Below are 27,889 nucleotides of genomic sequence, written 5' to 3' on the forward strand. Positions count from 1 at the left end.
ACAGGAAAAATACAAACAACCCCATCTAAAAGGGGGCAAAGTATATGAGCAGACACTTCTTAAAAGAAGACATTCATGTGGCCAATAAATATATGAAAAACAGCTCACCATCACTGGTCATTACAGAATTGCAAATCAAAACCACAGTGAGCTACCATGATACACCAGTTAGAATGGTGATCATTAAAAAGTCAGGAAACAACAGATGCTAGAGAGGAAGTGGAGAAATAGGAACTGTTGGTGGGAGTTTAAATTAGTTCAACCATTGTGGAAGATACTGTGGTGATTCCTCAAGGATCTAGAACCAGAAATATCATTTGACCTAGCAATCTCATTACTGAGTATACATCCATAGGATTGTAAATTATTCTATTATAAAGATACATGTACATGTATGTTTATCGTAGCACTATTAACAATAGCAAAGGCTTGGAACCAACCCAAATGCCTATTAAGAATAGACTGGATAAAGAAAATGTGGCACATATACACCATGGAATACTATGCAGTCATAAAAAAGAATGAGTTCATGTCATTTACAGGGGCATGGATGAACCTGGAAACCATCATTTGCAGCAAACTAACACAGGAACAGAAAACCAAACACTGCATGTTCTCACCAGAAGTGGGAGTTGAATAATGAGAACACATTGCTAGAGGGAGGAAAACATCCCAGTCCGGGGCCTGTCAGGCAGTGGAGGGCAAGGGGAGGGAGATCATTAGGACAAATACCTAATGCATGCATTGCTTAAAACCTAGATGATGTGTTGATGGGTGCAGCAAACCACTATGGCACATGAATACTTATGTAAATAACCTACACATTCTGCACGTGTATCACAGAACTAAAAGTTTTCTTTTTAATTAAAAACCAAAAAAAACCTAATGCTGAATAAAGTTAGTTGCCTTTGTCCAAGTTCCCCTAGCTAATAAGTGGCAGGGCCCCGTATTTGAACTGAGGTCTGACTGACCCCAAATCTTGTATTTCACATGCATCATGGATGCAAAGAGATGGTTTCCCTAGACATGTCCTTTTCCTCCCAATTGTTTGCCTGTATATGTAATTTTTTAACACAATTTTAAATGAGGCTCTTGTTATGGGATCAAGTGAAAGGTGATATCAATTGGTGTGGCTTTGTAAACACACCAAAGAATACTACATAGTGGATTATCTGTGTATCTTTGTATTGTTAGGGTCATTTTTCTTTTCAGTAGTTCTTAATACATTTTTTTTGAATTGAAATTCTAAAGAAATATATAGTGTTCAAAAAGGGGCAGAAAACATACATGTGAAATATGCAAATGTTTGTATAGTGAAACATGTAATAACCACTGAAGTAAAGGACTAAAATATTACTGTCACTTAGAGTTTCCCTTTGTATACCTGTCAAATTGCAACCCTTATCCTAGTGGTAATCATAGCTTAGCTTATACAGTAATAATTTATTTGCCTTTAAAAATAGTGCTACACATATGTGTGCATGCCTAAACAATACAGAGCATAGTTTGTCAAACTATGGCTTATGCGTCTAATCCCATCTTCCCCTTGTTTTTTGTAGAGTTTTGTTGGAGAACAACCATAAACATTCATTTGAGTGTTGTCAACAGTTTTTTACGCACTTTAGAGATGAGTAGTTGCAACAGGCACTATATAACCCACAAAGCTTAAAATGTTTACTATATGGTCCTTTACATAAAAAGTTTGTTTTTTGATATAGATTAGTTTTGCTTGTTTTAAACTTTATAGAAAGAAAATTATACAATATGTACTATTTGACGACTTTATTATTTTCCCTCAACGATACTTGTGTAAGATTCATGCACAATGAATTATTTTCTAGGCATCAGCTGCTAACAATTGAAGTAAGTATGAATTTCATAGTCTTATTTCAACTTCTTGAATTAAACTGTATTATATTTTAAAAACTATCTGTAAAAATATACACACTAGAGAAAATTTGAAAAAAATAAAATAAAGAAATACTTCTAATGAAAATAAATTTATTTTTTAATCAGTTAAAGATAACAATTTATGGCATATTTTTTCCAAAAACTCTTGATTTTACCATTTTAGAAAGCATAATTCTAGCTTTTTTCAGGAAATAGAAAAAACCTAAATGGAAGGAAACAATCTGTAATGTCTCAGAATAAACACTATTAATAACTTTGCACCTGTCTTCGGTTTTTCTTTCCCTTTAGTTCTTTAATTTTTTAGTCTTGACAATAAAAAGATTACATGTCAAAACTTACATATCAAAACCTATGTGAAGTAGACAAAGGAATACTGAAGAAATCTTTCAGCCTTAAATATGTTAGAAAAAATAAATATTTCAAAATAAATTAATTTAGATTTTAACTTAAGAAGCTTAAAAAATAATTGCAAAGTAAATGTTTTCTAATTATATGGATGCCTATTTATGTGTTATCCTTTGATATTGATTCCTTATTTTATCATAATGTAGCCCTTTATATCTCCAAGAGACTTTTGTTGTGATCTTCCAAATGTTTTTTGACAAGCTCATCGTCCCTAGCATTTCTAACAACTTTATTTGTAGATTTTAAAACAATATCCTTAGGTAAATAATCATGTCTATTACAGCTTCCTGAAGTATTGCTACTTTCGGAATACAAAATTCTTCTCTTTTTCCTGTTTAAGCATTTTTCACCTTGAATTTTATTGTATGTGTGATATTAACATTGCCTGACAATAGTGCTTTAATATCTGATTTCATCTTCCTCTCAATTGTTTTCTTCATTCTAGTATTTTTTTCATTCTAGTATTTGTCTAGTATATATTTTTTCATTATTTATTTTCTAACTTTTAAAATATTCTTTTGAAAGATTCAGGTATCTTTTTTGTGTGTTTTCTATTTACTCTGCTCTTTTTTTCTCCTTTGTGTAATAGTGTGTGCACACACAGACACACACACAGTCCTATTCACTTTTTTTTTTTTTTTGCCTTTTTGTTGAATTATTCAAGATATCTTTGTTCTTTTTCTTCTAGCAGATTGGAAGTTATAGTAAACGTTTGATGAATAGTTACCCTTAAGTAATTATTCCATATTTAAATTTGCATTTTCTATCAAGCCTAGAATTTAAAATAATCTGATACGTTCGCTTTCTCGCCATCTCTCTCTTAATGTAATCATCTGTGACTAAAGTTTGGAATTGTTATAAACTAGCATTGTTTGGAAACTTATTATAATATTATTGGCTGTAATGTTTACTGTTATTTCTGGCATTCGCATTTTCCTCTTTCTTGGATTTTCCTTTTCAAGTAATTATTTCACTCAAAGGGCCTTAACATTCCTGAGGTTTGTATTTCTGAAAACTTTTCTATTCTGCTTTCATGGCTCCTGGTTGGCTTGGTTGGGGATTGATTGTAAATCAAAATAATGTTAACACAAAAACTTAAAGATGTGATGCTATTGCCTTCTGGCATCCAGTGTCGCTAGTGAAATTTAGATGCCAAATTAATTTTCATTTATTTTGTGTAAAAGCTGTTTTTATTCTTCCTAATATGGAAACATTTAGTTTTTTAAAATTGTAGTTCTGAATTTAATGAAGTGTCTAAGGGTAGATTTTGGTTACTTTTATTATTATTATTCTGCTTGATTCTGGTTGGTCTCATGCTTTGGGAGAAGCATGGGGAAATTGTCTTTTTCTATTTTTTTGATTATTACCCTGATTTATATTCTTTGTTCTTCATCTTTATAACTCCTCTTAAATGTACGATGAACCTTCTGGATTACACATATAGGTATCTCAATTTTCATTTCGTAGTTTTTGTCTTTTTTTCTTTGTGGTGTATTTGATTTTCTCATTATAAGATTATGAATTCAATCTCTAGTCATAATCATTGTACTGTTAAGCCCTTCTAATAATTATTATTAAGTAATCTTATTTTTCATTTGAAGATATACTTTCTTTTACTTTAGCTACTTCTTTTTCAGAATAGCCTGATTTTTATTTGTGAATGCAATAATCTCTTGACATCTCTGAGGATATTAATTATAATTTTAAAATTACTCTGTTTCATGAATTATCTTTTTATCAGTCTGTCATTCTATATGATGATCTTGAAATTTCTTTTCTTTGCTATTGGTTTTCCCTACATGTTTGAAAACCTTGCTTCTCCATTTATATTTATAAATGTAAGACTATCTGACTTAGTGTGAATGGAAGTGTCTAATGAACAATAAAATTGACTAGAGAATCACTGTTAGAGGGTGGAGGCATGACTACAGACTGATTTCATTTTAATGAGCCTGAGGTAATAGCAGAAAGGGAAATAGACATGCTGTTCAATCTAATCTCCTGTCTCCTTTTTCCAGGAATTTCTAAATATGTCTATTCTATTGACAACAATGTATACTTTTCTAAGACTGTTATAGATTTATTCTTTTCTGCAATATATTGTATTGTGACATTTGTTGAGCTTTTTTTGTGGTGTAGTATGTGAGTAATTTTTGTAAATGTGCCATGGGCATTTAAATATATATATATATATACACACGCACACATATATGTATTTAACATATAAAAATTAAGTTATATATATTAAATTTTATATATACAAAACAACTTATATATATGTTAAAATATAACTTACTGTGTTTTTGAAATTATTTATAATTCTATTTTATATTTGTCTGCTTGATATGTAAATATTTTTAGAGGTTAAAGTCCTCTGTTATTGTGTTTCTGTCTATTTCTATTTGTATTTCTGAAGTTTTTCTTTAATTATTTTAATGTAATGATGTTTGACATATAAAGGTTCATGACCAATATATTTTTATTTTTAATATAAAATGACTTGTATTGTCCAGTTGAATGATGTTTGTTTCGCATTACTGTCCCTTACCTTTTTCATTGCTTTATCATGTAAATACCCTCTTTTAAATTTAACTAGTAGATACTTTAATATTCTACAAAATCTTTCCTATATGTCAGTTTCAAAAGTGAAATGCCCTATTTTGTTTTAATCAATTTAAGGTCAATGGTTTAGGAGTTTATTTCTCAATTCTACCCAGCTTATAAGTCTATGAAAATTATCTTGCAATTTCAATCCAGATTACATTACTATTTTTATGCAAACCAAGAGGTGGGATTGTTCCAGCCAAAGCAAAAGTGAAATTACGGTAAAGAGAAAAGGTCATGGAGACACTTTTTTTTTTTCTTTTTTTTTAAATTATACTTTAAGTTGTAGGGTACATGTGCACAACGTGCAGGTTTGTTACATATGTATACATGTGCCATGTTGGTGTGCTGCACACATTAACTCATCATTTACATTAGGTATATCTCCTAATGCTATAGCTCCCCCCCCAATAGGCCCCAATGTGTAATGTTCCCCTTCCTGTGTCCAAGTGATCTCATGGTTCAGATCCAATCTATGAGTGAGAACATGTGGTATTTGGTTTTCTGTTCTTGCGATAGTTTGCTGAGAATGATGATTTCCAGCTGCATCCATGTGCCTACAAAGGACATGAACTCATCTTTTTTTATGGATGCATAGTATTCCATGGTGTATATGTGCCAAAATTTCTTAATTCAGTCTGTCACTGATGGACATTTGGGTAGATTCCAAGACTTTGCTACTGTGAATAGTGCTGCAATAAGCATACACGTGCATGTGTCTTTATAGCAGCATGATTTATAATCCTTTGGGTATATACCCAGTAATGGGATGGCTGGCTCAAATGGTATTTCTAATTCTAGATCCTTGAGGAATCTCGGTACTGTTTTTCACAAAGGTTGAACTAATTTACAGTCCCACCAATAGTGTAAAAGTGTTCCTATTTCTCCACATCCTCTCCAGCACCTGTTGTTTCCTGACTTTTTAATGATTGCCATTCTAAATGGTGTGAGATGGCGTCTCATTGTGGTTTTGATTTGCATTTCTCTGATGGCGAGTGATGATGAGCATTTTTTCATGTGTCTGCTGGCTGTATGAATGTTTTCTTTTGAGAAGTGTCTGTTCATATCCTTTGCCCACTTTTTGATGGGGTTGTTTGTTTTTTTCTTGTAAATTTGTTTAAGTTCTTTTTAGATTCTGGATATTAGCCCTTTGTCAGATGAGTAGATTGCAAAAAGTTTCTCCCATTCTGTAGGTTGCCTGTTCACTCTGATGGTAGTTTCTTTTGCTGTGCAGAAGCTCTTTAGTTTAATGAGATCCCATTTGTCAATTTTGGCTTTTGTTGCCATTGCTTTTGGTGGTTTAGTCATGAAGTCCTTGCCCATGCCTATGTCCTGAATGGTATTGCCTAGGTTTTCTTCTAGGGTTTTTATGGCTTTAGGTCTAACATTTAAGTCTTTAATCCATCTTGCATTATTTTTTGTATGAGGTGTAAGGAAGGGATCCAGTTTCAGCTTTCTACTTACGGCTAGCCAGTTTTCCCAGCACCATTTATTAAATATGGAATCCTTTCCCCATTTCTTGTTTTTATCAGGATTGTCAAAGATCAGACAGTTGTAGAGGTGTGGTATTATTTCACAGGGCTCTGTTCTGCTCCACGGGTCTATATCTCTGTTTTGGTAAAAAGTACCATGCTGGCCGGGCGCGGTGGCTCAAGCCTGTAATCCCAGCACTTTGGGAGGCCGAGACAGGCGGATCACGAGATCAGGAGATCGAGACCATCCTGACGAACATGGTGAAACCTCGTCTCTACTAAAAAATACAAAAAACTAGCCGGGTGAGGTGGCGGGCGCCTGTAGTCCCAGCTACTCGGGAGGCTGAGGAGGGAGAATGGCGTAAACCCGGGAGGTGGAACTTGCAGTGAGCTGCGATCCAGCCACTGCACTCCAGCCTGGGCGACAGAGCGAGACTCCGTCTCAAAAAAATAAAAAATAAAAAATAAAGTACCATGCTGTTTTGGTTACTGTAGCCTTGTAGTATAGTTTGAAGTCAGGTAGCGTAATGCCTCCAGCTTTTTTCTTTTGGCTTAGGATTGTCTTGGCAATATGGGGTCTTTTTGGTTCCATATGAACTTTAAAGCAGTTTTTTCCAATTCTGTGAAAACAGTCATTGGTAGCTTAATGGGGATGGCATTGAATCTGTAAATTACCTTGGGCAGTATGGCCATTTTCACAATATTGATTCTTCCTATCCATGAGCATGGTATGTTCTTCCATTTGTTTGTGTCCTCTTTGATTTCACTGAGCAATGGTTTGTAGTTCTCCTTGAAGAGGTCCTTCACATCCCTTGTAAGTTGGACTCCTATGTATTTTATTATCTTTGAAGCAATTGTGAATGGGAGTTCATTCATGATTTCGCTCTGTTTGTCTTTTATTGGTATATAAGAATGCTTGTGATTTTTGCATATTAATTTTGTATCCTGAGACTTTGCTGAAGTTGCTTATCAGCTTAAGGAGATTTTAGGCTGAGACGATGGGGTTTTCTAAGTATACAATCATGTCATCTGCAAATAGAGACAATTTGACTTCTTCTTTTCCTAATTGAATACCCTTGATTTCTTTCTCTTGCCTGATTGCCTTAGCCAGAACTTCCAACACTATGTTGAATAGGAGTGGTGAGAGAGGGCATCCCTGTCTTGTGCCAGTTTTCAAAGGGAATGCTTCCAGTTTTTGCCCATTCAGTATGATATTAGCTGTGGGTTTGTCATAAATAGCTCTTTTTATTTTGAGATACATTCCATCAATACCGAATTTATTGAGCGTTTTTAGCATGAAGTGCTGTTGAATTTTGTGAAATGTCTTTTCTGCATCTATTGAGATAATCATGTGGTTTTTGTCTTTGATTCTGTTCATATGCTGGATTACGTTTATTGATTTGTGTATGTTGAACCAGCCTTGCATGCCAGGGATGAAGACCACTTGATCATGGTGGATAAGCTTTTAGATGTGCTGCTGGGTTCGGTTTGCCAGTATTTTATTGAGGATTTTTGCATCAATGTTCATCAGGGATATTGGTCTAAAATTCTCTTTTTTTGTTGTGTCTCTGCCAGGCTTTGGTATCAGGATGATCCTGGCCTCATAAAATGAGTTAGGGAGGATTCCCTCTTTTTCTATTGATTGTAATAGTTTCAGAAGGAATGGTACCAACTCCTCCTTGTACCTCTGGTAGAATTCGTCTGTGAATCTGTCTAATTCTGGACGTTTTTTGATTGGTAAGCTATTAATTATTGCCTCAATTTCAGAGCCTGCTATTGGTCTATTCAGGGATTCAACTTCTTCCTGGTTTAGTCTTTGGAGAGTGTATGTGTCCAGGAATTTATTCATTTCTTCCAGGTTTTCTATTTTATTTCAATAGACGTATTTATAGTATTCTCAGATGGTAGTTTGCATTTCTGTGGGATCAGTGGTGATATCCCCTTTATCATTTTTTATTACATCTATTTGATTCTCCTCTTTTTTCTTCTTTATAAATATATCAATTTCATTGATCTTTTCAAAATACCAGATCCTGGATTCATTGATTATTTTTTAGGGTTTTTTTGTGTCTCTATCTCCTTCAGTTCTGCTCTGATCTTAGTTGTGTCTTGCCTTCCACTAGCTTTTGAATGCGTTTGCTCTTGCTTCTCTAGTTCTTTTAATTGTGATGTTAGGGTGTGAGGTGTCAGTCTGCACCTAGTGGGGTATGTCTCCCAGTTAGGCTACTCAGGGGTCAGGGACCCACTTGAGCAGGCAGTCTGTCCGTTCTCACATCTCAATCTCCATGCTGGGAGAACCATTCCTCTCTTCAAAGCTGTCAGACAGGGACATTTACATCTGCAGATGTTTCTTCTGCTTTTTGTTTAGCTATGTCCTGTCCCCAGACCTGGAGTCTACAGAAGCAGGCAGGCCTCCTTGAACTATTGTGGGCTCCACCCAGTTCGAGCTTTCAGGTGGCTTTGTTTACCTACTTAAGCCTCAGCAATGGTGGGCGCCCCTCCCCCAGCCTCGCTGCCACCTTGCAGTGAGATCTCAGACTGCTGTGCTAGCAATGAGGGAGGCTCCGTGGGTGTGGGACCCTCCAGGCCAGGCATGGGATATAATCTCCTGGTGCGACGTTTGCTAAGACCATTGGTAAAGTGCAGTATTAGGGTGTGAGTGACCTGATTTTCCAGGTGTGGTGTGTCTCAGTTTCCAAAAGTAATTCCCTTCCCCTTGTGCTTCCCAGGTGAGGTGATGCCTTGTCCTGCTTCAGCTCTCGCTGGTTGGGCTGCACTCATTGACCAGCACTGACTGTCCGACACACCCCAGTGAGCTGAACCCAGTATCTCAGTTGAAAATGCAGAAATCATCTATCTTCTGTGTCACTCATACTGGGAGCTGGAGGCTGGAGTTTTCCTATTCAGCTATGCTGGGTGCCCCCTCTGTTCCTGACCAAGTCTTATCTTTTTTTTTGATTTTCAAAGCATGTTGCTTGTTGACTTTCTGGAAGGCCAAAGAACAATAACATCTGCTTATTATGAGAGTGTTTTGAGAAAGTCAGCCAAAGTTTCAGCAGAAAAGTGCCCAGAAAACCTTCAACAGAGAGTCTTTCTCTACCATGACAATACTACTTTTCATTCCTTTTATCAAACAAGAGCAATTTTTGAGAATTTCGATGGAAAATGATTAGACATGTAACTGATAGTCCTTACTTGTCTCCTTCTCACTTCCTTTTATTTCTTAAGAAGATTAATTCAAGATGGATTAGAGACTTAAATGTTAGACCTAATACCATAAAAACCCTAGAAGAAAATCTAGGTAGTACCATTCAGGACATAGGCATGGGCAAGGACTTCATGTCTAAAACACCAAAAGCAACGGCAGCAAAAGCCAAAATTGACAAATAAATTCTCATTAAATTAAAGAGCTTTTGCACAGCAAAAGAAACTACCATCAGAGTGAACAGGCAACCTACAGAATGGGAGAAAATTTTTGCAATCTACTCATCTGACAAAGGGCTAATATCCTGAATCTACAAAGAACTCAAACAAATATACAAGAAAAAAACAAACAACCCCATCAAAAAGTGGGGAAAGGATATGAACAGACATTTCTCAAAAGAAGACATTCATACAGCCAACAGACACATGAAAAATGCTCATCATCACTGGCCATCAGAGAAATGCAAATCAAAACCACAATGAGATACCATCTCACACCAGTTAGAATGGCAATCATTAAGAAGTCAGGAAACAACAGGTGTTGGAGAGGATGTGGAGAAATAGGAACATTTTTACACTGTTGGTGGGATTGTAAACTAGTTCAACCATTATGGAAAACAGTATGGCGATTCCTCAAGGATCTAGAACTAGATGTACCGTATGACCCAGCCATCCCACTACTGGGTATATACTCAAAGGATTATAAATTATTCTACTACAAAGACACATGCACACGTGTGTTTATTGCGGCACTATTCACAATAGCAAAGACTTGGAATCAACCCAAATGTCCATCTGTGGCAGACTGGATTAAGAAAATGTGGCACATATACACCATGGAATACTATGCAGCCATAAAAAAGGATGAGTTTGCGTCCTTTGTAGGGACATGGATGCAGCTGAAACCATCATTCTTAGCAAACTATCACAAGAAGAGAAAACCAAACACCGCATGTTCTCACTCATAGGTGGGAACTGAACAATGAGATCACTTGGACTCGGGAAGGGGATCATCACACACTGGGGCCTATCATGGGGAGGGGGGAGGAGGGAGGGATTGCATTGGGGAGTTATACATGATATAAATGATGACTTGATGGGTGCTGACGAGTTGATGGGTGCAGCACACCAACATGGCACAAGTATACATATGTAACAAACCTGCACGATATGCACATGTACCCTAGAACTTAAAGTATAATAATAATAAAAAAAATCTTTAGGCTAGTCATGGTGACTCAGACCTGTAATCCAAGCATTTTGGGAGGCTGAGGCAGGTGGATTTTCTAAGGTCAAGAGTTCGAGACCAGCCTGGCCAACATGGTGAAACCCCGTCTCTACTACAAAAATATGAAAATTATCCAGGTGTGATGGCATGCACCTGTAGTCCCAGCTACTCAGGGGGCAGAGGCAGGATAATTGCTCGAGCCAAGGAGGCAGAGGTTGCAGTGTAACAAGAGTAAAACTTCATCAAAAAAAAAAAAAAAAAGTTTAAAGGTCACCCATTTTTCTTCAGTTAATAATGTAAAAATAACTGCATTGACATTGTTAAATTCCCAGCACCCTCAGATCTTTAGAGATGAATGAAATGGCTGGTATCAATGCTTACAAAAATGTCTTGAAAGTTGAACACCAAAAGTTGAAAAATATAGTTTGTACATTTTACTTTTATATTTTCATTTCATTTTCCATGAACTTTTTGAAGTTTTGCCATATATCTTTGTTCTTATTAAAAGTTTAGCAATACATTATCTATTTTATCTGATTAATGTTTCCATTCATTTATTTGTATTTCATTTTTAGAAATACTAGTAAGACATATGTAAGCTCTCTATTTGCTTATGTTGTATCTACATTTCTTTTACAATGTTTTCATCCCATTTTCCTCTTACTTTTAATTCTAGGATAGCTTCTCAAACTTATTATTTGTATCAATGATTTCATTCAACACAATTTCATTTATATTCTCATGACTTTCAACTTGTGTTTCAATTATTGTATTTTATTTTTTGTATCCTGGAAATCCTTCCTGATTTTATTCACTTCCTATTTTGTTGCAACCTGGTACTATTTTGTATTCATTTTTGTTCTGTTCATTGATGTGTTGTTTTGTTTCTTCTTGCTACTTACTTCTTGTACATTCATTGTGGATGCTGGAAATTTTCTAATTATTTTTCTGACTTCCACAGAGGACTTTTTCAGGGATAAGTTCTATCTCTGAATTGTCTGAATCCCCTTCTGTGTTCTTTTGTAAGCCTCATATCATTGTTTATTCCCCCTTTACTCATATGTAAACAAATTACCTTAAACAGAATAAGGAATTGTTGGACACATATGTATTAGTCTGTTTTCATGCTGCAGATAAAGATTTGTGTGAGGATATAGTCAAACCATATTATTCCAGCCCTAGCCCCTCCAAATCTCATAGTCTCACTTTTTAAAGTCAATCATGCCTTCCCAATAGCCCTCTAAATTCTTAATTTATTTCAGCATTAACCCAACATTCCACATCCAAAGTCTCATCTGAGCCAAGGCAAGTCCCTTCCACCTATGAGGCTGTAAAATCAAAAGCAAGCTAGTTACTTCTTAGATACAATGGGGGTACAGGTATTCAGTAAATACAGCTGTCCCAAATGGGAGAAATTGGCCTAAAGAAAGGGGGTACAGGCCCATGAAAGTCTGAAATCCAGCATGGCAATCAAATTTTAAAACTCTAAAATGATCTTCTTTGACTCCAGGTCTCACATCTAGGTCATGCTGATGCAAGAGGTGGATTCACATGGTCTTGGACAGCTCCACCCCTGTGGCTTTTTAGGATATAGCCTCCTTCCTGACTGCTTTCATGGGGTGGCACTGAGTTCTGTGGCTTTTCCAGGCATACTGTGCAAGCCGTTGGTAAATATATCATTCTGGGGTCTGGAGGGCAGTGGTCTTCTTCTCACAGCTCCGCTAGGCAATGCCCCAACAGGAACTCTGTGCAGGGATTCTGACCCCACATTTCCTTCTGCACTGCCCTAGCAGAGTTTCTCCATGAAGGCCTTGCCCATGCAGCAAACTTTTGCCTGGGTATCCAGGCATTTCCATATATCTTCTGAAATCTAGGAGGAGGTTCCCAAACCCCAGTTCTTGACTTCTGTGTGCCTGCAGGCTCAACACCACGTGGAAGCTGCCAAGGCTTGGGGCTTCCACCCTCTGAAGCCACAGCCTGAGCAGTACATTAGCCCTTTTCAGCCATAGCTGGAGTGGGTGGGACACAGGACACCAAGTCCCTAGGTTACACACAGCACAGGGACCCTGGGCCTGGCCCACAAAACCACTTTTGTTCCTGGACTTCCAGGCCTGTGATGGGAGGGGCTGCCGTGAATGTCTCTGACATGACCTGGGGACATTTTCCTCATGGTCTTGGGGATTAATATTAGGTTCCTTGCTACTTATGCAAATTTCTGCAGCTGGCTTGAATTTCTCCCTACAAAAAAAAAAAAAAAAAAAAAAATTCCTTTTCTATTCCATAGTCAGACAGCAAATTTTTGAAACTTTTATGCTGTGTTTCTCTTATAAACCTGAATGTCTTCAACAGTACACATGTCACCTGTTGACTGCTTTGCTGCTTAGAAATTTCTTCCACCAGGTACCCTAAATCATCTTTCTCAAGTTCAAAATATTTAAGGCAGGGCAAAATGCTGCCAGTCTCTTTGCTAAAATATAACAAGGGTCACCTTTACTCCAGTTTGCAACAAGTTACTTATCTCCATCTGAGACCACCTTAGCCTGGGCCATATTATCCATATCACTATCAGTATTTTGGGCAAAGCCATTCAACATGTCTCTAGGAAGTTCCAAACTTTCCCACATTTTCCTGTCTTCTTCTGAGCCCTTCAAACTGTTCCAACCTTTGCCTGTTACCAGGTTCCAAAGTTGCTTCCACATTTTTGGATATCTTTTCAGCAACACCCCACTCTACTGTTACCAGTTTACTGTATTAGTCTGTTTTCACACTGCTGACAAAGACACGCCCGAGACTGGGAAGAAAAAGAGGTTTCATTGGACTTACAGTTCCACATGGCTCAGGAGGCCTCAGAATCATGGCAGGAAGTGAAAGACACTTCTTTCATGGTGGCAGCAATAGAAAAATGAGAAAGAAGCAAAAGCGGAAACCCCTGATAAACCCATCAGATCTCATGAGATTTATTCACTATCACGAGGATAGCACAGAAAAGACGAGCCCCCATGAGTCAATTGCCTCCCCCAGGGTCTCTCCCACAACACATGGGAATCCTGGGAGCTACAATTCAAGTTGAGATTTGGGTGGGGACACAGCCAAACCATATCAACATATATCTTAAAAACTGAACAAAAATCTAGTTTTGTGATTTAGCGTTGATCCTACTCTGTGACTGCTATTCTGGTTCATCAGTTCTAATGCTATAAGGAAGGCTGATATACACGTTGTTCCCAATTCAATTCCCAGATTCTAGTATGCGTTTATTATGAGAGTATGTTTTCCAATTCCAATTACATGGTTCTGTGATGAAGTACAAAAACTACAATTTCTAGAGTTATGTTACACCAGTGTTCTTCTTATGTTTCTGCCTGAAATTTTTTACCTATGGGGGAACAATGTGCTCCTAATACAATGAAGCAGTCATCCTGTTCACCACCCTACATTTTGCTCATTTATTCTTTGGGAGGCCCTGTCTCTGGGTGTAGAAAAAGTTATATATGGCAGACATTTCCCTGATTTTTGCATTATTTGGGTAGAGGAAGTGTTGTTTAAGCTTCTATTAGATTAAACAATTTGAAATTACTTTTCTTAAAGATCAAAGATCATCAATATTGGAGGTCACAATGTTCAACTTAATAGTTGTTACACAAGCTAGATCTCTGACTCACAAAATGATAGCAAATGAAAGTTTAGACAAGTTCTTACCTCAAGCTCATGAGGTGTGTTAGTCCGTTTTGCATTGCTATGAAGCAATACCTGAGGTTGAACAATTTATAAAGAAAAGAGAATTATTAGGCTTGCAGTTCCGCAGACTGTACGAGAAGCATGATACCAGCATCTGCTTCTGGTGAGGGCCTCAGGAAGCTTTCTCTCATAGTAGGTGAAGTGGGAGCAAGTGTGGCAAGAGAGGAAGCAAGAGGGAGAGAAGGAAGGTCCTAGACTCCATTCGTCAACAAGATTCCAGGTCTTCCACGAACTCATTACTGCAGGAAGGGCACCAAGCCATTCACAAAGAATCTACGCCCATGACCCAAACACCTCCCAGTAGGCCCTACCTTCAATATTGGGAATCACATTTCAACATAATATTTGGAAGAGACAAATATTCAAACTATGTCATGAGGCAAATTGTTCTGTGAGGTAGTGTATAAGTAGGTTGGTCTTCAATAAACCTTGCACTTAGTGTGGTTTGCTACCAGTTTCTGAAATTAGGTAGACAATTAATTTTATTGTGAATGTGATGAGTCTTGTTTCTTCTAAGTATATTGGTAGAATATTGACAGAGGCTGTACGTAAACCTACCATTGGATGCATTCCAACTTTTTAGAAAAGCTTTATTGAGGGATAATTGAAGTATACAATAAAATACATACATATATAGTGTCCTATATGATGAGTTTTCTATGAAACTAATACCACAATAAAGATGATGAACATATTTATTTGTTCTCTTTACCTTTTTGCAATCCCTTGCTTCTGCCACTCCCTGCCATGTCACTCCTATTCCTAGGGAACCGCTGATCTGCTTTCTGCTAATATAGATTAGATTGCATTTTCTAGAGTTTTATATACATAGAATCAGTTATGTACTCTTCTTGTCAATTTTTTTACACTCAAAATAATTGTTTTGAGATTCATCCATGTTGTAGTGTGAAGTAATGCTCATTTCTGTTTATTGTTGAGCACTGTTCCATTGTATGGATGTGTGACAATATGTTTATTCATCTATCTCTTCATGGAAATTTAAGTTGTTTCCATGTTTTGGTTGTTATAAACGAGGCTACTACAGGCATTTGCCTACAAGTCTTTACATGGGCATATGCTTTTATTTCTCTTGATTAAACACCTAGGAGTTCAATAGCGGACTGATTGGGTCACATGGTAGGTTTAAGTTTAGTATTTAAAGAAACTGCCAAACTGTTTTCCCAGAATGACTGTATAATTTTGCATTACCTTTAACGGTGGATGAGAGTTCTAATTCCTCCACATCAGTGATAAATATGCTATAGTCAGTTTCTCTCATTTTAGCCATTTTAATGGGGAAGGAGCAGTATCTTTTTGTGATCTAAATTTGAATGTCTTTAATAGCTAATGATGTAGAACATGTTTGCCTGTGCATGCTAGCCATTGGTAGATCTTCCTTGCTGAAGCGTTTGTTCAAATCTTTTTTGCATTTTTATTTGGTTGTTTAGTTTTCTTTGAATTGTGAACTTTCCTCTTATATTCTAGGCAGATGTTCTTTTACAGGTATAGGGTTTGCCAATTTATTTTTCCTGTTTGTGACTTGCCTCTTCATTTTCTTAATATATCTTAAAAAGAGCAAAGGTTTAAATATTCTATTTTTTTTTTTTTTTTTTTTGAGACGGAGTCTCGCTCTGTCGCCCAGGCTAGAGTGCTGTGGCCGGATCTCAGCTCACTGCAAGCTCCGCCTCCCGGGTTCACGCCATTCTCCTGCCTCAGCCTCCCGAGTAGCTGGGACTACAGGCGCCCGCCACCTCGCCCGGCTAATTTTTTAATATTTTTTAGTAGAGACGGGGTTTCACCGTGTTAGCCAGGATGGTCTCGATCTCCTGACCTCGTGATCCGCCCGTCTCGGCCTCCCAAAGTGCTGGGATTACAAGCTTGAGCCACCGCGCCCGGCCGGTTTAAATATTCTAAATTCCATTTTATCAATTTTTAAATAATTTGTGCTTTCTGTAGTTTTTTAAGACTTTCTCCTGTGCTTTCCTCTAGAAGCTTTATAGTTTCAGCTCTCATATTTAGGCCTGTGATTCATTTCATGTTTACATGAGACTGGAGGTTTAATTTTTTCATGTGAGTATCTAGTTTTCTCAGCATACTTTGTTGAAGAGATGATTTTTTTTTATTTCCAACTTTTATTATAAGTTCATGGATACATGTACAGGATGTTCAGGTTTGTTACGCAGGTCAATGTATGCCATGGTGGTTTGCTCACAGATCATTCCATTACCTAAGTATTAAGCTCAGCATCCATTAGTTATTCTTCCTGATGCCCTTCCTCCTCCTTGCCTGCCACCCTCCGACAGGCTCCAGTGTGTGTTGTTCCCCTCCCATGTGTCCTCATCATTCATCTCCCACTTATGAGAGCATGCAGCATTTGGTTTTCTGTTTCTGTGTTAGCTTGTTAAGTATAATGGCCTCCAACTCCATCCATGCCCTTGCAAAGGACATAATTTTGTTCCTTTGTATTGCTGCATAGCATTCCATGGTGTATATGTACCACGTTTTCTTTATTCAGTCTATCACTGGTGGACTTTTAGGTTCATTCTATGTCTCTACTATTGTGAATAGTGCTGCAATGAACATATGTGTGTGTGTATCTTTATAATATAATGATTTATGTTCCTTTAGATATATACCCAATAATGGGATTGCTGGGTCAAATAATATTTCTGCCTCTAGGTATAGGAGCAGTCGCCACAGTCTTCCACAGTGGTTGAACTGATTTACATTCCCATCAACGATGTAAAGTGTTCCTTTTTCTCCACAACCTTACAAGCATCTGTTGTTTTTTATCTTTCTAGTAATAGCCATTCTGACTGGTGTGAGATGGTATCTCATCGTGGTTTTGATTTGCATTTCTGTACTTATCAGGGATGTTGAGCTTTTTTTCATGCTTGTCGGTTGCATGTACGTCATATGTAGAGAAGTGTCTGTCCATGTACTTTGCCTACTTTTTAATGAGTTTTTTTGTTTTTCTTTTTCTTGTAAATTTGTTTAAGTTCCTGGTAGATGCTTGATATTAGACCTTTTTCAGATGGATAGATTTCAAAATTTTTCTCCCATTCTATAGGTTGTCTGATCACGCTGATGATAGTTTCTTTTGCTGTGCAGAAGTTCTTTAGTTTAATTAGATTACATTTGTCAATTTTTGCTTTTCTTGCAATTGCTTTTGGTGTCTTCATCATGAAATCTTTGCTCATGCCTATGTCCTGAATGGTATCACATAGATTTTCTTCTAGGGTTTTTATTGTTTTGGGTTTTACATTTAAGTCTTTAATCCATCTTGAGTTAAAGTTAATTTTTCTATATAGTGTAAGGAAGATGTCCAGTTTTAATTTTCTGCACACGGCTAGCCAGTTTTCCCAGTACCATTTATTGAATAGGTGATATTTCCCCCATTGCTTATTTATGTCAGGTTCATAAAAGATTGGAAAGTTGTATGACTGTGGTCTTATATCTGGGTGATCTATTCTGTTTCAATGGTCTATGTGTATGTTTTCATACCAATGCCATGGTGTTTTCCTTACTATAGCCCTTTGGTACACTTTGAAATCAGGTAGCATCATGCCTCTAGCTTTGTTCTTTTTGGTTAGGATTGCCTTTGTTGCTCAGGCTTCTTTTTGTTTTATATGAATTTTAAAATATTTTTTTTAGTTCTGTGAGGAATGTAAATGGTAATTTAATAAAAATAGCATTGACTCTATAAATTGCTTCTGGCAATGTGGCCATTTTAGTAATATTGATTATTCTTATCCATGAACATGGACTATTTTTCCATTTGTTTGTGTCATTTCTAATTTCTCTGAGGAGTGCTTTGCAGTTTTCTTTGTAGAGATCTTTTACATCTTTGGTTAGGTGTATTCTTAGGTATCATTTTCTTTTTTGTGGCAATTGTGAATGTATTGCATTTCTAATTTGGCTCTTGGCTTGACTCTTTTTGATGAATAGAAATGTTGCTGAGTTTCGTACATTGATTTTGAACACTGAGACTTTGCGAAAGTTGTTTATAAGCTGAAGGAGCTTTTGGTACAAGACTATGGGGTTTTCTAGATACAGGATCATGTCATCTGTAAACAAGGATAGTTTGAATTCCTCTCTTCCTATCTGGATGCCCTTTATTTCTTTCTTTTACCTGATTGCTCTGGCAAGGATTTCCAATATTGTATTAAATAGGAGTGGTGAGAGTGAAGGCATCATTGTCTTTTGCCATTTTTCAATGGGAATGTTTCCAGCTTTTGCTCATTCAGTGTAATGTTTACTGTGGATTTATCATAAATGGCTCTTATTATTTTAAGGTGTATTCCTTTAAAGCTTAGTTTATTGGGAATTTTTCATGAAAAGTGGTGTTGAAGTATACCAAAAGTGCCTTCTGCATCTATTGAGATAATCATGTGGTTTTTGTATTTGGTTCTGTTTATGTGATAAAGCACATTTATTGATTTGCATATGGTGAACCAAACTTGCATACTAGGAATAAAGCTTACTTGATTTTGGTGGATAAGCTTCTTCTTGTGCTGCTGGATTTGGTTTTCTGGTATTTTGTTGAGGATTTTCGCATTGATGTTCATCAAGAACATTGACATAAAGGTCTTTCTTGGTTGTGTCTCTGACAAGTTTTTGTATCAAAATAATACTAAGTGCTCCTGTGTTGGGTGCATATATATTTAGGAGAGTTGGAACTTGTTGAACTGAACCCTTTACCATTATGTAATACCCTTCTTTGTCTTTCTTGATCTTTGTTGGTTTAAAATCCATTTTGTCAGAAACTAGGATTACAATCTCTGCTTTTTAAAATTTTCTTGGTAGATTTTTCTTCATATCTTTATTTTGAGTCTTCCTATGTCATTGCGTATTAGATGGGTCTCTTAAGGATAGCATTACAATGGATCCCACCTACAGTGTAAAAGTGTTCCTATTTCTCCACATCCTCTCCAGCATCCGTTGTTTCCTCGCTTTTTAATGATTGTCATTCTAACTGGTGTGAGATGGTATCTCATTGTGATTTTGATTTGTATTTCTCTGATGGAGAGTCATTATGAGCATTTTTTCATGTGTCTGTTGGCTGTATGAATGTCGTCTTTTGAGAAATGTCTGTTCATATCCTTTGTCCACTTTTTGATGGGGTTGTTTGATTTTTTCTTGTAAATTTGTTTGAGTTCTTTGTAGGTTCTGGATATTAGTCATTTGTCAGATGAGTAGATTGCAAAAATTTTCTCCCACTCTGTAGGTTGCCTGTTCAGTCTGATGGTAGTTTCTTTTGCTGTGCAAAAGCTCTTTAGTTTAATTAGATCCCATTTGTCAATTTTGGCTTTTGTTGCCATTGCTTTTGGTGTTTTAGACATGAAGTCCTTGCCCATGCCTATGTCCTGAATGGTACTACCTAGGTTTTCTTCTAGGTTTTTATGGTATTAGGTCTAACATTTAAGTCTCTAATCCATCTTGAATTAATCTTCGTATAAGGAGTAAGGAAAGGATCCAGTTTCAGCTTTCTACTTATGGCTAGCCAATTTTCCCAGCACCATTTATTAAATAGGGAATCTTTTCCCCATTTCTTGTTTTTCTCAGGTTTATCAAAGATCAGATGGCTGTAGATGTGTGGTATTATTTCTGAGGACTCCGTTCTATTCCATTGGTCTATATCTCTGCTTTGGTACCAGTACCATGCTGTTTTGGTTACTGTAGCCTTGTAGTATAGTTTGAAGTCAGGTATTGTGATGCCTTCAGCTTTGTTCCTTTGACTTAGGATTGTCCTGGAAATGTGGGCTCTTTTTTGGTTCCATATGAACTTTAAAGCAGTTTTTTCCAATTCTGTGAAGAAACTCATTGGTAGCTTGATGGGGATGGCATTGAATCTATAAATTACCTTGGGCAGTATGGCCATTTTCATGATATTGATTCTTCCTATCCATGAGCATGGTATGTTCCTCTATTTGTTTTTGTCCTCTTTTATTTCACCGAGTAGTGGTTTGTAGTTCTCCTTGAAGAGGTCCTTTACATCCCTTGAAAGTTGAATTCCTAGGTATTTTATTCTCTTTGAAGCAATTGTGAATGGAAGTTCATTCATGATTTGGCTCTCTGTTTGTATGTTACTGGTATATAAGAATGCTTGTGATTTTTGCGCATTAATTTTATATCCTGAGACTTTGCTGAAGTTTCCTATCAGCTTAAGGAGATTTTGGGCTGAGACAATGGGGTTTTCTAAATATACAATCATGTCATCTGTAAACAGGGACAATTTGACTTCTTCTTTTCCTAACTGAATACATTTTATTTCTTTCTCTTGCCTGATTGCCCTAGCCAGAACTTCCAACACTATGTGGAATAGGAGTGGTGAGAGAGGGCATTCCTGTCTTGTGCCAGTTTTCAAAGGGAATTTTTCCAGTTTTTGCTCATTCAGTATGATATTGGCTGTGGCTTTATCATAAACAGCTCTTATTATTTTGAGATACGTTCCATCAATACCAAATTTATAGAGTATTTTTAGCATGAAGGGCCATTGAATTTTGTCAAAGGCCTTTTCTGCATCTATTGAGATCATGATGTGGTTTTTGTCTTTGGTTCTGTTTATATGCTGGATTACGTTTATTGGTTTGCATATGTTGAACGAGCCTTGCATCCCAGGGATGAAGTCCACTTGATCATGCTGGATAAGCTTTTTGATGTGCTGCTGGATTTGGTTTGCCAGTATTTTATTGAGGATTTTTGCATCGATGTTCATCAGGGATATTGGTCTAAAATTTTCTGTTTTTGTTGTGACTCTGCCAGACTTTGGTATCAAGATGATGCTGGCCTCAAAAAGTGAGTTAGAGGATTCCTTCTTTTTCTATTGATTGGAATAATTTCAGAAGGAATGGTACCAGCTCCTCCTTGTACCTCTGGTAGAATTCAGGTGTGAATCCATCTGGCCCTGGACTTTTTTGGTTGGTAGGCTATTACTTATTGCCTCAATTTCAGAGCCTGCTATTGGTCTATTCACGGATTCAGCTTCTTACTGGTTTAGTCTTGGGAGAGTGTAAGTGTCCATGAAATTATCCATTTCTTCTAGATTTTCTAGTTGATTTGCAGAGAGGTGTTTATAGTATTCTCTGATGGTAGTTTGTATTTCTGTGGAGTCGGTGGTGATATCCCCTTTCTCATTTTTTATTGCATCTATTTGATTCTTCTCTCTTTTCTTCTTTATTAGTCTTGCTAGTGGTCTATCAATTTTGTTGATCTTTTCAAAAAACCAACTCCTGGATTCATTGATTTTGGAGGGTTTTTTGTGTCTCTATCTCCTTCAGTTCTGCTCTGGTCTTAGTTATTTCTTGCCTTCTGCTACCTTTTGAATGTGTTGCTCTTGCCTCTCTAATTCTTTTAATTGTGATGTTAGAGTGTCAATTTTAGATCTTTCCTGCTTTCTCTTGTGAGCATTTAGTGCTATAAATTTCCCTCTACACACTGCTTTAAATGTGTCCGAGAGATTCTGGTATGTTGTATCTTTGTTCTTTTGGTTTCAAAGAACTTCTTTTTTTTTTTTTTAATTACTTTTTTTTTTTTTTTTATACTTTAAGTTCTAGGGTACATGTGCATAACGTTTATATCATGTATAACTCCCAATGCAATCCCTCCCTCCTCCCCCCTCCCCCTGATAGGCCCCAGTGTGTGATGTTCCCCTTCCCGAGTCCAAGTGATCTCATTGTTCAGTTCCCACCTATGAGTGAGAACATGCGGTGTTTCGTTTTTCTCTTCTTGTGATAGTTTGCTAAGAATGATGGTTTCCAGCTGCATCCATGTCCCTACAAAGGACGCAAACTCATCCTTTTTTATGGCTGTATAGTATTCCATGATGTATATGTGCCACATTTTCTTAATCCAGTCTGTCACAGATGGACATTTGGGTTGATTCCAAGTCTTTGCTATTGTGAATAGTGCTGCAATAAACATACGTGCATGTGTCTTTGTAGTAGAGTAATTTATAATCCTTTGGGTATATACCCAGTAGTGGGATGGCTGGGTCATATGGTACATCTAGTTCTAGATCCTTGAGGAATCGCCATACTGTTTTCCATAATTGTTGAACTAGTTTACAATCCCACCAACAGTGTAAAAGTGTTCCTATTTCTCCACATCCTCTCCAACATCTATTGTTTCCTGACTTCTTAATGATTGCCATTCTAAGTGGTGTGAGATGGTATCTCATTGTGGTTTTGATTTGCATTTCTCTGATGGCGAGTGATGACGAGCATTTTTTCATGTGTCTGTTGGCTGTATGGATGTCTTCTTTTGAGAAATGTCTGTTCATATCCTTTGCCCACTTTTTGATGGGGTTGTTTGTTTTTTTCTTGTATATTTGTTTGAGTTCTTTGTAGATTCTGGATATTAGCCCTTTGTCAGATGAGTAGGTTGCAAAAATTTTCTCCCGTTCTGTAGGTTGCCTGTTCACTCTGATGGTATTTCTTTTGCTGTGCAAAAGCTCTTTAGTTTAATTAGATCCCATTTGTCAATTTTGGCTTTTGCTGCCGTTGCTTTTAGTGTTTTAGACATGAAGTCCTTGCCCATGCCTATGTCCTGAATGGTACTACCTAGATTTTCTTCTAGAGTTTTTTATGGTATTAGGTCTAACATTTAAGTCTCTAATCCATCTTGAATTAATTTTCGTATAAGGGGTAAGGAAAGGATCCAGTTTCAGCTTTCTACTTATGGCTAGCCAATTTTCCAGCACCATTTATTAAATAGGAATCCTTTCCCCATTTCTTGTTTTTGTCAGTTTGTCAAAGATCAGATGGCTGTAGATGTGTGGTATTATTCTGAGGACTCTGTTCTGTTCCATTGGTCTATTTCTCTGTTGTGGTACCAGTACCATGCTGTTTTGGTTACTGTACCTTGTAATATAGTTTGAAGTCAGGTAGCGTGACGCCTCCAGCTTTGTCCTTTTGACCTAGGATTGTCTTGGCAATGCGGGCTCTTTTTTGGTTCCATATGAACTTTAAAGCTTTTTTTCCAATTCTGTGAAGAAAGTCATTGGTAGCTTGATGGGGATGGCATTGAATCTATAAATCACCTTGGGCAGTATGGCCATTTTCACGATATTGATTCTTCCTATCCATGAGCATGTTATGTTCTTCCATTTGTTTGTGTCCTCTTTGATTTCACTGAGCAGAGGTTTGTAGTTCTCCTTGAAGAGGTCCTTTACATCCCTTGTAAGCTGGATTCCTAGGTATTTTATTCTCTTTGAAGCAATTGTGAATGGAAGTTCATTACTGATTTGGCTCTCTGCTGGTCTTTACTGGTGTATAAGAATGCTTGGGATTTTTGCACATTAATTTTGTATCCTGAGACTTTGCTGAAGTTGCTTATCAGCTTAGGAGATTTTGGGCTGAGACAATGGGGTTTTCTAAATATACCATCATGTCATCTGCAAACAGGGACAATTTGACTTCTTCTTTTCCTAACTGGATACCTTTGATTTCTTTCTCTTGCCTGATTGCCCTAGCCAGAACTTCCAACACTATGTTGAATAGGAGTGGTGAGAGAGGGCATCCCTGTCTTGTGCCAGTTTTCAAAGGGAATGGAACGTACCTCAAAATAATAAGAGCTATTTACGACAAACTGGAAAACTCAACGAACTTCTTTATTTCTGCTTTCATTTCGTTATGTACCAGTAGTCATTCAGGAGCAGGTTATTCAGTTTCCATGTATTTGAGCGGTTTTGATTGAGTTTCTTAGTCCTGAGTTCTAGTTTGATTGCACTGTGGTCTGAGAGACAGTTTGTTATAATTTCTGTTCTTGTATATTTGCTGAGGAGTGCTTTACTTCCAATTATGTGGTCAATTTTGGAATAAGTGTGATGTGGTGCTGAGAAGAATGAATGTGAGTGGAGAGTTCTGTAGATGTGTATTAGGTCTGCTTGCTGCAGACATGCGTCAGTTCCTGGATATCCTTGTTAACTTTCTTCTCGTTGATCTGTCTAATTTTGACAGAGGGGTGTTAAAGTCTCCCATTATTATTGCATGGGAGTCTAAGTCTCTTTGTAAGTCTCTAAGGACTTGCTTTATGAATCTGGGTGTTCCTGTATTCGGTGCATATATGTTTAGGATAGTTACCTCTTCCTGTTGAATTGATCCCTTTACCATAATGTAATGGCCTTCTTTGTCTCTTTTGATCTTTGATGGTTTAAAGTCTATTTTGTCAGAGACTAGGATTGCAAGACCTGCTTTTTTTTTATTTTCCATTTGCTTGATAGATCTTCCTCCATCCCTTTATTTTGAGCCTATGTATGTCTCTGCATGTGAGATGGGTCTCCTGAATACAGCAGACTGATGGGTCTTGACTCTTTATCCAGTTTGCCCGTCTGTGTCTTTTAATTGGAGCATTTAGTCCATTTATATTTAACATTAATATTGTTATGTGTGAACTTGATCCTGCCATTATGATATTAACTGGTTATTTTGCTCATTAGTTGATGCAGTTTCTTCCTGGCCTCGATGGTCTTTACATTTTGGCATGTTTTTGCAATGTCTGGTACCCGTTGTTCCTTTCCGTGTTTAGTGCTTCCTTCAGGGTCTCTTGTAAGGCAGGCCTGGTGGTGACAAAATCTCTAAGCATTTGCTTATCTGTAAAGGATTTTATTTCTCCTTCACTTATGAAACTTAGTTTGGCTGGATATGAAATTCTAGGCTTAAAATTCTTTTCTTTAAGAATGTTGAATATTAGCCCCCACTGTCTTCTGGCTTGTAGAGTTTCTTCTGAGAGATCTGCTGTTAGTCTGATGGGCTTCCTTTTGTGGGTAAGCCAACCTTTCTCTCTGGCTGCTCTTAGGATTTTTTCCTTCATTTCAACTTTGGTGAATCTGGCAATTATGTGTCTTGGAGTTGCTCTTCTCGAGGAGTATCTTTGCGGCATTCTCTGTATTTCCTGAATTTGAATGTTGGCCTGCCCTACTAGGTTGGGGAAGTTCTCCTGGATGATATCCTGAAGAGTGTTTTCCATCTTGGTTCCATTTTCTCCATTACTTTCAGGCACCCCAATCAGATGTAGATTTTTTTTTTTTTTTTTTACATAATCCCATACTTCTTGGAGGCTTTGTTCTTTTCTTTTTGTTCTTTTTTCTTTAGACTTCTCTTCTCGCTTCATTTCATTTATTTGATCCTCAATCACTGATACTCTTTCTTCCTGTTGATTGAGTTGGTTACTGAAGCTTGTACATTTGTCCCGTATTTCTTGTGTCATGGTTTTCATCTCTGTCAGTTCTTTTTTGGCCTTCTCTGCATTAATTATTCTGGTTATCAATTCTTCCACTCTTTTTTCAAGAATTTTAGTTCCTTTACAGTAGGTACATAATTCCTCCTTTAGCTCTGAGAAGTTTGATTATCTGAAGCCTTCTTCTCTCATCTCGTCAAAGTCATTCTCTGTCCAGCTTTGATCCATTGCTGGCGATGAGGTGCGTTCCTTTGAAGGGGGAGATGCCCTCTTACATTTTGAATTTCCATCTTTTCTGCCCTGCTTTTTCCCCATCTCTGTGGTTTTATCTGCCTCTGGTAGTTGATGATGGTGATGTACTGATGGGGTTTTGGTGTGGGTGTCCTTCCTGTTTGTTAGTTTTCCTTCTAACAGTCAGGACCCTCAGCTGTAGGTCTGTTGGAGATTTCTTGAGGTCCACTCCAGACCCTGTTTGCCTGGGTGTCAGCAGCAGAGGCTGCAAAAGATAGAATACTGCTGAACGGCGAGTGTACCTGTCTGATTCTTGCTTTGGAAGCTTCCTCTCAGGGGTGTACTCCACCGTGTGAGGTGTGGGGTGTCAGTCTGCCACTAGTGGAGGATGTCTCCCAGTTAGGCTACTCAGGGATCAGGGACCCACTTGAGCAGGCAGTCTGTCCCTTCTCAGATCTCAATCTCCGTGTTGGGGGATCCACTGGTCTCTTCAAATCTGTCAGACAGAGTCATTTGCATCTGCAGAGGTTTCTGCAAATGGTTTTTTTTTGTTGTTGTTGTTTTTGTTTTTGTTGTTCAGCTGTGCCCTGTCCCCAGAGGTGGAGTCTACAGAGACTGGTAGGCCTCCATGAGCTGCTGTGAGCTCCACCCAGTTGGATCTTCCCACGGTTTTGTTTACCTACTTAAGCCTTAGCAATGGTGAGCACCCCTCCCCCAGCCTCGCTGCTGCCTTGTTGTTAGATCACAGACTGCTGTCCTAGCAATGAGGAAGGCTTGGTCAGTGTGGGACCCTCCCGGCCAGGTTTGAGATATAATCTCCTGGTGTGCCTGTTTGCTTAAAGTACAGTATTGGGGTGGGATTTACCCAAATATCCAGGTGTTGTGTGTCTCAGTTCCCCTGGCTAGGAAAAGGGATTCCCTTCCCCCTTGTGCTTCCCTGGGGAGGCGATGCCTCGCCCTGCTTCAGCTCTCACTGGTCAGGCTGCAACAGCTGACCAGCACTGATTGTCCGGCACTCCCTAGTGAGATAAACCCAGTACCTCAGTTGAAAATTCAGAGATCACTGGACTTCTGTGTCGTTCGCACTGGGAGCTGTAGACTGGAGCTGTTCCTATTCGGCCATCTTGCTCAGCCCCCCAACATCTATTTTTTTTTAAATTATGGCCATTCTTGCAGAAGACATGGCAGATCATGGTAAGTTGTATCTCACTGTGATTTTGATTTGCATTTCCCTGATAATTATTGATGGTGAGCATTTTTTTCAAATGTTTGTTGGCCATTTGTACATCTTATTTTCAGAGTTGTTTATTTATGAATTTTCCCCATTTTTTGATGGGCTTATTTGTTTTTTAGTGCTGATTTGTTTGAGTTCCTTGTAGATTCTGGATATTGGTCCTTTGTTGGATGTAGAGCATGCAAATATTTTCTCCCATTCTGTGTGTTGTCTGTTATTCTGATGATTATTTCTTTTCTTTCTTCATTTCTTCTTTAAAAAATGAGATATATGTGCTGATTATTTCTTTTTCTGTGCAGAAACATTTAGTTTAATTAAGTACCATATATTTATTTGTGATTTTTGCTACGTTTGCTTTTGGGTTGTTGATCATGAACACTGCCTAATCCAATGTATAGAAGAGTTTCTTCAATGTTATATTCTTGAGTTTTTATGGTTTCAGTTCTTAGATTTAAGTATTTAATCTATCTTGAGTTGATTTTTGTATAAAGTGACAGATGAGGGTCCAGTTTCATTCTTCTACATGTGGCTTGCCATTTGTCGAATAGAGTGTCCTTTCCCCACTTTATGTTTTTGTTTGCTTTGTCAAAGATCAGTTGGCTGTAAGTATTTGGCTTTATTTCTGGGTTCTCTATCCTGTTCTGTTGGTATACGTGCTTATTTTTATACCAGTATGTGCTGTTT

Source organism: Trachypithecus francoisi, unplaced genomic scaffold (assembly GCF_009764315.1).
Source record: "Trachypithecus francoisi isolate TF-2019V2 unplaced genomic scaffold, Tfra_2.0 Lachesis_group6, whole genome shotgun sequence".
Lineage (NCBI taxonomy): Eukaryota > Metazoa > Chordata > Mammalia > Primates > Cercopithecidae > Trachypithecus > Trachypithecus francoisi.